The 13528-nt window shown below is 35.9% G+C and overlaps 1 protein-coding gene across 7 annotated transcripts in view; it reads right to left on the bottom strand.

Moving 5' to 3' along the window:
- PTPRM (protein tyrosine phosphatase receptor type M) overlaps positions 1 to 13528 on the bottom strand; it is an 834094-nt gene that overhangs the window by 472824 nt on the left and 347742 nt on the right. The window lies entirely within an intron of this gene.

Below are 13528 nucleotides of genomic sequence, written 5' to 3'. Positions count from 1 at the left end.
TGGGACAGCTGTTTAAATAAAGGATTATTCTATTTGGTATGAGAAGCACAGACCAATTTCTGCATCACACTGAAAACAGGTGTCCAGGAACTAGGATGGAAATCAGGACTTAGATTTTATGAAAATTCTACTTTTAGGAAAACATTCCCTTATTATAACAATGATAGAGTGAAAGAGTAACAAAGCGGGAAGGGTGGGCACAGAAGAGTGCTTTCCACAGAAGAGGTGGGAAGCAAAGAGGATGATCATACCTTCTGGGAGAGACAGATAAATCTGGATAATAACTAGAATACATCTGTTATGCCTTGCCAGCTTTTCCCCACTGCAAATGTGTCTTCAGCCATGTCTAGGCAGCTTCAAAAAAGGGTGCCCCACTACTGGGTAGCAAAAGATTACAAACTAGTGCTCATATTAGTCTGGGCAGAATGTAATTAGGAATGGAAGTTGAGTTACTACTTCAGAACAAAGAACAAAGAAAAACTTAATTTAATGTCAAAAACACACAGGAAAGCCCCATTATTAATTTGGAGGCCACTAATAATTCAGACAAAGTATTCATGATGCTCAGCATGCAAAATGTTCTAAATAACTTCCAACAAAGCAATATAATCATGGACCACTGTTTCTTAATACTAATAGATTAACATACAACTCTATGATCTCTGCTTTTCACTGACTTAATCAAATTACCCCTTGCTCAAGAATAACATAATTCTGTGTTTTTAAAAGATCTCTGTAAAAAGTCCCTAAATGAATTTCTCTTTTAGTCTTTGTTCCTGAAAAAGTCAAAGACCCATTGTTTTTAGAAAATGGAACAAGGTAACCTTTATTGGGTACTTATGTGCCAGAAACTTTTCCATTGAGTACTCACAAATGTTCTGTGAGGGAGATATTTTCTCCATTTCCAAGATGGGGAACACTTATGGGTACTTAGCTAGTAAGTGTAAGAAAAAGAACAAACTCCAGTATATCCAGTTCCAAACACCAGGCTCGGTTTACGAAGCCACAGTGCCTCTCCCCAGATTTCCCACCATCTGTGCCTTTCCTTATCTCTTCATCCCACTTGCAGTGGCTCCCCTGGGTCTGCCTGCTGGAATTTTCAAGGCATTTCTCAAATGCTGTTCCTTCCATGAAGCTTCTGTAGATTCGCTCACCTTGTGGTTAGGCCTTCTAATATCACAATGGCCACAGCGCTTGATGCAACAGAACTTGATGTTATCGCCTCACACACAGCAGATACTCATTATCATCATTAAATTCATATTACTTAAAATTATTAAAACTACCCACCTATCCTTAAAGACTGTTCATTTTAGATTTCAATTTCTGTAGAATTCTACTCTCTCACTCTCATCTGATATTAACGAAATTTTACCATACGAAAAACTTTATAATCATTATAATTTTAGGTTTACCTACACCACAAGTCCCCAACGTGAATAGAGTTCACTAAGAATTTTAAGATTTAACTCAATTAATAGGAATATATTAGAAGCCAAAAGCTGTTTTCTTGTCAAGGAAATTTAAACAAATTTCTTTTAATAAATCTATTTTAGTACATGTGTCATTAACTGGAAACATTAAAAACAATTCCCCCGTGAAATAATTCTAAGCATACTCCCAAAGCTGTGCAAGCTGAAGCTGATGACTTGATAAAACTTCAAAAGATTAATCACCACCACTGTGTGGGCCACTCAGAAAGCCCACTGGAATACCTGCCTCTTCCACATTCTGCTCAGGGAGTAACCGTGGCTGTGACACTACTATCATCACTGAAGACGCTTCAAATCCAACACCCAGAAATCACAACTGGCTGCCTTCTGGACTCAGAATCTGAGTTTATAGTTTGCTCCAACCATTATTCTTTGATTTCTTTTTGTTTCCTTGTTCTAATCTAAATTTGCTCTCTTTTATAGATCTCTTACCTTGCAATTTATAACACAAATATCTCTGCACAGCAATCAAACCACTTTCTTTTTTTGAAGGAACTTCTACATAGGGAAAATACGGGGACCCATTCAGATCCCCAGAGTTGGTATAAAGATTATTTTAAAGTGAAAACATTTGAGCAAAAGAAGATGCAGAAAGAAATCTTATCTGAACTTCAAGTAGTTGACTAAAACAGACCTTTCCCAGAAAAAATAGTTGCCATTAACTCCCCTGTAAGGGAGTTACCTAATTCAGCTCCCAGGTAGACAAACTGCCTGTTGCCATTGCCATCAAAAAGCCTGATAGAACTTTCTACATTTTCCCACTGAAGCCCTAAAACCACTCCCCATCTTTTGTTAAATGTGGAATATAAACCTTTATCTCTGGTTATTTAGTGAGTTTTCCATTGCTGGGAACTCTGGCCTGCAAATGTGAAAATAAACTTTGTCTTTTCTTCAATTAATCTGTCTCTTGTCAGTTAATTTGCAGGTCCCCAACCACTGTACCCAAATCAGAAAAGGAAAAGTTTTCCTTCCAATGATATCTAAGGACAATGCCTTGAAGCCTCATTCCACATGCTGACCAACCCCCGCCTTCCATCTCCCTGTGGAGTGTTAAAGGCTGAAGTTATCTGGCACACTCAGAACAATAGGTTCTCTCCCTGGTGCTGGTCTCTCCAGTGGATTTCCCAGACACCTAATCCTGCTCTCCCCCAGCTACAGGTTACTACAGCAAGCTAGGTCTCTAACACAAGGTGTCTGGGTATGTAGCCATTTCTCAGGATAACTTGGGTTAAAGGGGTATTGCACTCGGGGCCACTATTCTAAATTTTACCCCGCTCAGTTAAGCTGGTCAGTTCCGAGCCTGTGCTGAAGGGTTGTTAAATATTTTCAGTATGACTCCTGGTGAATCGCAGCAGAATTATGCTACTAAAAGGCAGTGCTGTTGGCACCTAGAAAGCAGAGGCTAGAGACGCTGCTAAAATGTGCCAGATAGCCCCCACGACAAAAAATTAGCAGGTGCCAAAATCTCAATAGCACCAAGGTTGAGAAACCCTAATACATATCATACATAAACAAGTTTACTGAAACATCCTCCATTATTGAACACTGAGGTTTGTTTCCATTACATATAATGCCAAGATAAAAGTTTTCATAATTAAAACCTTTATTTTTTCCATAAGTTAAACTATTAGAAATTACTAATTAAAAAACACATGCATTTTTGCCAGTTCTGAAATGGTGGCACAGAAGCAAGTTGGCTTCACTCACTCCCACAAAAAATAAATAAATATACAGCACAGAGATTATCACCAGCAATACCCAAGAACTCAAATATGAGGATGAGACTATTCCAGGGGCCAGAGACATGAAAAATTTCTGAGCAGAGGGAAGAAAACCAGACTTCAATATCTGTGAAACCCCAACGCCCAATCTGCCCAGCAGAAAGTATCCGGAAAATTTCCTCTGACGCATAATTTCTACATTGGAAAAAATGAGGTCAAAGTGAGTAAACAATTTTCCCACTATTTTGGATTGCCTGACAGGAAATCTGTCCCTTCCCCAACCCAATGGAAGCATCGAAAGTGCCTGAAGGGAGAAATATCCCTAAGGACAGAGACAAAGGTAGGGGGCAGCAGGACTGCCACCCCAGCATTAGAAACTTTATCTGTAACTTGGCCAAAGGGATGCCAAATCAGAGTGGCTGTTAAGCAGCACCTCACTGTAGGAGAACTGTTCATCCTTTCTGCACAAACCCTTAGCCAGCCTTCCCACACTACTGGTATATCCCTTTTGGGACCTCCCAAATTCAGGGAAAGTAGCACTCTCATTGTTTACCATAACTGAGGCAAACTTTGGCTTAAGGTGTCATCTAGTGCCAAAAATAAGGCAGTAACCTAGCAGAGGAAAAAAAGGGAAATCAACAGGTAAATTACAAAGAAGCTCTAAGCAAAAATGTCCAATAAAAACCAAAACAAGCCAGACTGGGAAGACTTGAATAAATAACCAACCCTTTAATGCAAAGACATAGACATACATCCACAAGAAACAAAAACAAATGAGGAACCACAGCCTCTACAAATGGACAAAGCAAGAAACCAGTGACTGACTTGAACAAGATGGTGATATGTGAACTTTATAACTAAAAACTCAAAATAGCCATTTTAAGGAAATTCACTGATCTCTAAGAAGCCACAGAAAAGCAATTCAGAAACTTATCAGAGAAACAAACAAACAAACAAACAAAACAGAAATCTTGAAACTAAGAAATACATTTGCTGAATTAAAAAATTCATTAGAGGCCGGGTGCGGTGATGCACGCCTGTAATCCCAGCACTTTGAGAGGCTGAGGAGGGCAGATCACGAGGCCAGGAGATAGAGACCATCCTGGCTAACACAGTGAAACCCTGTCTCTACTAAAAATACAAAAAATTAGACGGGCATGGTGGCAGTTGCCTGTAGTCCCAGCTACTCAGGAGGCTGAGGCAGGAGAATGGCATGTACCCGGGAGGCGAAGCTTGCAGTGAGCCAAGATCGCGCCACTGCACTCCAGCCTGGGTGACAGAGCAAGACTCTGTCTCAAAAAAAAAAAAAAAAAAAAAAAATCATTAGAGGCTCTTAAAAACAGAATGGGTCAAGCAGAGGAAACAATCAGCGAATCTAAAGACAGCTATGTGAAAATTTACAGTCAGAGAGGCAAAAAGAAAAACAATGAAAAGGAACAAAGATTGTCTACAAAATACTGAAAAATACCTCAAAATATCAAATTTAAGAATTATTGGTGCTCAAGAGGTAGTTGAGCAACAGCAAGGGGCAAAAAGCTTATTAAAAAAATAAATTACAGAAAACTTTCCAAAACATGAAAGAGATAAATATCCAGGGACAGAAAGTTCAGAGAACACCAAAGAGATTCAACTCAAATAGGGCTACCCCAAAAGATATAATGATTAGACTCTCAAAGGTTAAAGACAAAGGGATTATCCTAAAAGTAGCAAGAGAAAAGAAGCAAATAACATATAAAGGAATCAGGGTTCATATGGCAACAGAACTCAATGAAAACAGGAGTGTATAAGAAGATATTTTCAAAGTGTGGAAAATTTTTTTAAATTGCCATCCAAGAATACTGCAGCCACTAAAGCTATCCATAGAAAAATAAAGGTCAGATAAAGTCTTTCCCAGACAAACAAAAGTTGAGAAAATTCATCACTATTAGATCTATCTTACAAGAAAGGCTAAAGGGAATTCTTCAATCTGAAAGGAAATAACATTAATATGCAACAAGAAAACATGTAAAAGTATATAAAACCCACTGATAATATACAGACAAATCCAGAATATTCTAACACTGTAGCTGTGGTGTGCAATCTACTCGTAACTATTATGAAGCCCAAAAGACAAATCTATCAAAAACAGTAATAGGTATGGCAACCTGTTAAGAGATAGGCAATATAAAAATATGCAAATTGAAACAACATAAATTCAAAATGTGAGGGGGATGGAGTTAAAGCATAAAAGCATTTTTTTCATTTTTCTGTCCTTTTATTTGGCATCAAAGATAAGTTGTCATCTCTTTAAAATAACTTATATCTGTAAGATATATTTTATAAGCCTAATTGTAACAACAATGCAAAAACCTATAATAGATTCATTACATATAAAAAACAACAAATTAAAACATGTGACCAGAGAAAATCATTTAACTACAAAGTAGTAAGAAAGGAAGAAAGACAAGAACTACAAAACAACCAGAAATTAAGCAACAAAATGGCAGTAGTAAGTCTTTACTTAATAATGACATTGAATGTAAATGGAGCAAATTATCCAATCAAAAGGCATAGAGAGGCTGAACATATAAAAAACCAAGACATAATTAAATTCTTCCTACAAGAAATCCACCTCAACTATAAAGGCACACACATAGGTAAGACAAAGTGAAGTGGGTGGAAAAAGATATTCCATCTAACTGGAAAACAAAAAAGAGGAGGAGTATCTATGTTTATTTCAGATAAAATAGAGTACAAATCAAAGACTATAAAACAAAAATGGTAATTATATAATGATAAAGGGATTGGTTAAGAGGATAAAACAATTATACATATTATACACCCAACACCAGAGCTCCCAAGTATATAAAGCAAACATAGATCTAAAGAGAGAGATAAACTGTAATACAGTCATAGTAGGGAACATCAACAGACCAATCATTCAGACAGAAAGTCAACAAAGAAACATTAGAGTTAAACTACACGCTACGCCAAATAGTCCTAACTGACGTCTACAGAACATTTTACCCACATGCTATGGAATACACTTTCTTTTCACTAGTACATCCAAAATTATCCAGAACAGAACATATCTTAGGCCAGAAAACAGGTCTCAACAAATTCAAAAAAGTAGAAATAATATGAAGTATCTTTTCTGACCTCAATGGAATAAAACTAGAAATCAGTAACAAAAGGAACCTAAGAAAATACACAAACACATGGAAATTTAAAAACATGCTAGTGAACAACCAATCGAAGAAATTAAGAAGAAAATCCCATAGGTTTAGGTATGTTGTATTTCTGTTATCATTTGTTTCAATAATTTTTAAAATGACAATACTACTCAAAAATTACAAATTCAATGGAATCCCTATCAAAATACCAATGCCATTCTTAACAGAAATAGAAAATATAATGCTAAAATTTATATGGAACCAGAAAATATTCCAAATAGCCAAAGTAAGCCTGAGCAAAAAGAAAAAAGCTGGAGGCACCATACTACCTGATTTCAAAATGTAGTATAAAGCTTTAGCAACCAAAACAGCATGGTACCAACATAAAAACAGACACATAGATCAATGCAACAGAACAGAGAACCCAGTAATAAATCTATGCATTTGTAGCCAACTTGTCTTTGACAAAGGTGCCAAGAGTATACAACGGAGAAAGGACAGTCTCTTCAATAACTGCTGCTGGGAAAACAGGAGAACCATATGCAGAAAAAGGAAACTAGCCTCCTCTGTTTCAACATCTACAGAAGTCAAATCAAAATAGACCCAAAGATTTAAATCTAGGACCTGAAGCTATGAAACTACTAAAAGAAAACACTGGTGAAACACTCCAGAACATTGGTCTGGGCAAAGAATTTTTGTGTAAGACCTCAAGAGCAACCAAAACAGAAACAGACAAATGGGACTGCATTAAGTTAAAAAGCTTCTACACAGCAAAGGAAACAATCAACAAAGTGAAGGGAGCCCACGGAATGGGAGAAAATATTTGCAAACTATCCATTTGACAGAGGACTAATCATTAGAATATACAAGAAGCTCAAATAACTCAAGCAAAAATACAAATAGTCCAATTTAAAACTGGACATTCAAGTAGCTGTCTTCAGATTCACTGATTCTTTCCTCTACTTGACCCATTCTGTTGTTAAATATGAGCCTCTAATGAATTTTCTCATAAGACATGAAAATTGCCAACAGGTACAGGAAAAAAATGTTCAACCTCACTAATCATCAGAGAAATGCAAGTCAAAACAAAAATGAACTATCACATTACTCTATTTACGATGGCTTTTATCAAAATGACAGGGAGTAACAGATACTGGTGAGCAGGTGGAGAAAGGGGAACCCTTTTACAGTGTTGGTGGGAATACAAATTAGTATAGCCCCTATGAAAAACTGCATTGAGGTTTCTCAAAAAACTAAAAATAGAACTACCATAAGATCCAGCAATTCCACTACTTGGTATATATCCAAAAGAAAGGAAATCAATATATCAAAGAGATATCTGCACACCTATGTTTATTGCAGCACTATTCATAATTGCCAAAATATGGAGTCATCCTAAGTGTCCATCAATAAATAATAAAGAAAATGTGATACACATACACACACACACACACACACACACACAAACACAATATCTCCTATTACATTATGGAATATTATTCAGCCACAAAAAAAGCATGAAATCCTGTCATTTGCAGCAACATGGATGGTACTGGAAGGCCTTATGTTAAGTGAAATAAACCAAGCACAGAAAAACAAATAGAACATATTCTCACTTAAAATAATGGATCTCATGAAGATACAGAGTAGATTAATGGTTACCAAAGGCTGGGATGGATAGGGGGCGTGGGGTGCAGAATGAAAAGAAGTTGATTAATGAGTACAAATATACACTTATTAGAAATAAAACTTAGTGCTTGAAGATCAACAGGGTGACCACAGTTTGCAAAATCTACTGTATATTTCAAAATATCTAGAAGATAATAACAATTCAAATTTTTCTAGCATAAAGACAATAGTTAAGGTGATGGATATCCCAATTACACCGCTTCCATTTTTACAAATTGTATACATGTATTAAATTATCACATGTACTCCCAAATATGCACTTATATTATGTATCAATAAAAAATATATATATATTTTTAGATGGAGTCTCACTCTGTCACCCAGGCTGGAGTGCAGTGGCGTGACCTGGGCTCACTGCAACCTCTGCCTCCCGGGTTTGCGCCATTCTCCTGCCTCAGCCTCCTGAGTAGCTGGGACTACAGGCGCCTGCCACCACACCTGGCTAATTGTTTTTTGTATTTTTAGTACAGATGGGGTTTCACCGTGTTAGCCAGGATGGTCGTGATCTCCTGACCTCGTGATCTGCCTGCCTTGGCCTCCCAAAGTGCTGGGATTACAGGTGTGAGCCACCGTGCCTAGCCAAAGATAATTTTTAAAACACACATTTTAAAAGACATTTGACATAAATTGTCAAACTGCTTTCCATAAAAGCTTATAACAATTCACATTTTTACCATCAGGGTACAAAAGAGCTTTTTCACCACCTTTTCAAAAGTACCTTGTCATTCGCTGCAGCATGGATGTGCCTAGAGTATATACATGATGTTAAGTGATAAAAGCCAGGCACAGAAGGACAAATACCACATTCTCACTCATGTAAGAGAGATAAAAAAGTTGATCTCAGAAGTCAAGAGTGGTTACTAAGGGGTAGGAAAGGTAGGGCGTAGAGGGACAAGGAGATGTTGGCTAATGAAAACAAAATTACAGTTAGATATAAGTATTAATAAAGTTATACTGTTTTACAGTACTGTAGGGTGACTATAATTAACAATAATTTCTTGTATATTTGCAAATACCTATTAATAGAAGAGAGGATATGGAATGTTCCCAGCACAAAAAAAATGATAAATGTTTGAGGTGATAAGCTAATTAACCCTGACTTGATCATTATACATTGTATACATGTTTCAAAATATCACTCTATACCTCATATATATGTGTAATTATGTGTCGATTTATTTTTTGTTTTTATTATTTAAAATAAAATAACATTTTTTTAAAAAAGAAAAGGACTCAGCTCTTTCCCCCTCTGTCTGCCATGAGAGGACACAAGAAAAAAGATGGAAGTCTGCAACCCAGAAGAGGGTCCTCACCATAACCTGACCGTGTTGGCACCCTGATCTCAGACTTCCAGGCTCCAGAACTGTGAGAGGTATATTTCTGCTGTTTATTTTAAAAAATACAGTAAGTACTAACTTCTATAATCTTTCTTGAGAAAGTTATAAAATGCAAACACTCTGCTCTATCAGCAAATGTAATAGTTAAAAAATAATGTGAACATGAGAATTGTCGCTGGTTCTGCTAAAGGTGTGTTCATCTATGGTATGCTCAGTTTTGGAATATCACTTTCTTTTAAAGTTTTGTATCTTAATGGATTTAAGGGGTCCAAGTGCAGTTTTATTCCTTGGATATACTGCATAGCAATGAAGTCTGGATTTTTAGTGTACCCATCACCTGAATTGTGTACATTATTCACCATAGGTAATTTCTCATCACTCACCTCTTTCCCCGTCCCACCTTTCAGGGTCTCCAATATCTATTATTCTTTTATGTCCATATATACACATTGTTTAGCTCCCACTTGTAAGTGAAAACGTGTAGTTTTTGTTTTTCTGTTTCTAAGTTATTCCACTTAACAAAATGACTGTGAGATCAGATTTCTCCAAGAACATGAAAGTCAAACTTTCTGCTAATGGTGTAAATTTTTTCAGTAAATATTAAAGGCTTATATAATCTTCCAAACTTTTAAGATGCCTAGATTCCCCTTGTTTAGTGCTATAAATCCTAGAACCATTTTCAGGTGGCAAACAGCTTAAGGCTGATACTATTTTAAGATTTAGATTTCAGCACATTTGTGTTCAAGCATCAATACTCCCTTCAGTCCTTTACTATCTCTGAATATATACAAAAGTTCTTAAACCTAAATCTTCACAAAATTTTTTTATTTGTAAAATAGAGATTTTTTAAAAGTACCTATTTCGCAGTGTTGATATAAAGAATAAACAAGCCAAGGCGTTCTCTGTGCTTCATACTTAGCCCACAAAAATGTTCCTTACTATTTAAAATAACTGATCTGTCACTGGAACCTGGAAAAGAGCCCAAGAAAAAGAGCTCTACAGCCAGAAAAGTGTAGATCCCATGCTGAGCTGTATGCTCTGACTCTTGCCATACTACTTTAATTAACATCAGGTGTATACCACCTTCAGAATAGAAATTTCAATCTATCTCATATTCAAAAAGAAACATTCTCTCTCTCTCTCTCCAAATTTATAGGCCCATTTATCTCCTGGATACCCTTTCAAAATGCTATGCCAGCTTTCTTCTAAAACCTGTAGGAGATTTAAAAACTAAATATCTTCCATGAATAATAAACAGGTTCTTAGTACAGCCCTCCTATCCTCTCATCGCTTCCATATTCTGTTGCTTCTTACTAAGAAAAAACAGAGGTTTTCGGGTATTAATTGATCTCAAATAAGCCTTTGATCCCAAAGCCAAGAATTATCATTGACCAAGATACAAATCATTTTGTAGATGTTTCATTATTATTGATTCTTCAGTCTGCATAAAAATACTAGCAACAAAATGAGAGAAGAGTAATTTGTGAGATCAAAGTGCAAATTGAAGTGGAACAAGAGGACTATGTCCTAACCCCCTTTTGCTTTAACTTACATTTTAATGTAATGGCATAGGTGGAAATGTATGGGATGCATGCCCAACCACCAGAATAAACAGAGTTAATATTTCTCTCTATTGGTGTAACATATCATCACAAACAAGGAAGCGAATTGCTGCCAAAAAGAACAGCCTGGTACTGCTTACTCTAACACTGAGAACCAATATATTTTGCAAACATTTTTGGAATTTAATGATGGGCATACAACTAAACTTCCCCATCTAGGATATCAATCATTTTAGCTATTTAGAGGTTTACCATTAGCAGCTAACTAATTCTAGCAAGTCTATCACAATGTAGTGCCTAATAATAATAATAACAATAGCTAACATTAATTAAATTCTTAGAATGTGGTAAGCATTGTGATAAATTCTATATGTACATTAACTAATGTAATCCCTATATTTACTCAGTGAGAAAAACATTATTATCTTCTTATACAAATGAGATTATAGGTCCAAAAACGCCAAGTAATTCCTGTGATAGAAGCAGAAAATTTTTCTCTTAACATGTTTCAGGTCAAAGTCAGTTTTGTTTTCCTTAAAAGTTAAGAATAGGCTTTAATGGAATAATTTTTCAAGTGGAAAAACAGATTCAACATTCTTATCAGAGAAAACTAAGGTAGCCACTACATATAAATAACTTTTAGAAGTCGACTATATCTTAAGAAGAATGATATTCCTTTGGAGAAAAGTCCAAATTGTGTTCCCACATGTTTAAAATGAAAGGTCAATTCTGAGTCCCACATATCTCTCAACCAAAGCACATGAATCCGTCTTTATTCAGCAGAACATAATTCCTAAAACAATTCTAATTTGTGCTTTGTCACTGTTATTCTTATTTCAATCACACTATTTAATAAATCTTCATTAAAAAATCTAAATTTGGGAGTGGTAAGCAATGTGTGACTACACAAATAAGGAAAATACTATTTTAAAAAATAAGAATAATTTTGAATTTAGGAGGCCATATTATAAACTTTAATATTTAAAGAAATTGCTGACTTATTTTCTATTGCCCAAGTAATAAAACAGGACAGTCTTGGATTTTGTATTCAATTTATCCAATATACAGCACATGGGTTTAGAAGGGCTTTATCTCTTTTTTACTGTATTATTTTGTTTTTAAATTGGCATCAAAATAATGGGGCATGATTCTGTATAATTTTAAGATTTCAGAATTCAAGGCATCATATATCCCAGTAACTTTGTATAATGTTTCATTGCTACATGCCAACATATAAAAAAGATTATACACCATGCCTAAGTGAGATGTGTTCCAGGATTGTTTTAACATCCCAAAATTAATCAATATAATATGCCAGAATATAAGATGGAAACCACATAATAATCTGATAGAGAAAAAGGATTTGCTAAAACCCAACGGCATTTCTTGATAAAAACATCCAACAAACTACGAAGAAAAAGGAACTTTCTTCCTAAAAACAAGCATTTACAAAACACCACAGCCAACATCATGCTAAAAGACTGAAAGCTTTCCTCCTAAGATGAGGAACAAGACAAGCACTTCTGTTCTTTTCGCTTCTATTCAATATTGTACTGGAGGTTTTAGCCATGGCAGACTCCAAGAAAAATAATAAAATTCACCTAGGTTGGAAAAATAGGAATCTGGATAACCTACTTGAAGATGACACAATTTTGTATACAGAAAATCCTATGGATCCACCAAAAAACCAATCAGAGCTAATAAGCAAGTTCATCAAGATCTCGGGATACACGATCAATACACAAAATCAACTGCATTTCTACAGGCTAGAAATGAACAATCCAAAAATAAAATTAAGAAAACAATTCTATTTAAAAGAACTTCAAAATAAAATACTTAGGAATAAATTTAACAAATGAAGAATAGAACTTGTACTCTGAAAACTACAAACACTATTAAAGGAAGTTTTAAAAGACTTCAATAAAAGGAAAGACATCCCACATTCCCAGATCACAAAGCCTGATAATGTTAAGATAGCAATAACCCCTCACCCAAACCAGTCTACAGATTCAACACAATCCTTATCAATATCCCAGCTGAATTTTTTTGGCTGAAATTGATAAGCTGATTCTCAAATTCATTTGAAAGTACAAGGGATTGGCTGGGCGCAGTGGCTCACGCCTATAATCCCAGCACTTTTGGAGGTGGAGGCGGGCGGATCACAAGGTCAGGAGATCGAGACCATCCTGGCTAGCACGGTGAAACCACGTCTCTACTAAAAATACAAAAAAAAAAAAAAAAAAAAATTAGCCAGGTGTGGTGGTGGGAGCCTGTAGTCCCAGCTACTCGAGAGGCTGAGGCAGGAGAATGGCATGAACCCAGTAGGCGGAGCTTGCAGTGAGCCGAGATAGCGCCATTGCACTCCAGCCTGGGCGACAGAGCGAGACTCTGTCTCAGGAAAAACAAACAAAAAAAGAAAGTACAAAGGATTCAGAATAGCCAAAACAATAACGAGAAAAGAACAAACTTGGAAGACCCACTGATTCAAATTTCAAAATTTATTAAAAAGTTACAGTAATCAAAATAGTATCATACTTGTAGCAGAATAGTCATGTAGATCAACTGAATAGAACT

The sequence above is a fragment of the Symphalangus syndactylus genome, chromosome 1 (assembly GCF_028878055.3).
Source record: "Symphalangus syndactylus isolate Jambi chromosome 1, NHGRI_mSymSyn1-v2.1_pri, whole genome shotgun sequence".
NCBI classification, from domain to species: Eukaryota; Metazoa; Chordata; class Mammalia; order Primates; family Hylobatidae; genus Symphalangus; species Symphalangus syndactylus.
The sequence above is the reverse complement of the archived record's forward strand: the minus strand, read 5'-3'. Positions and strand labels throughout refer to the sequence as shown.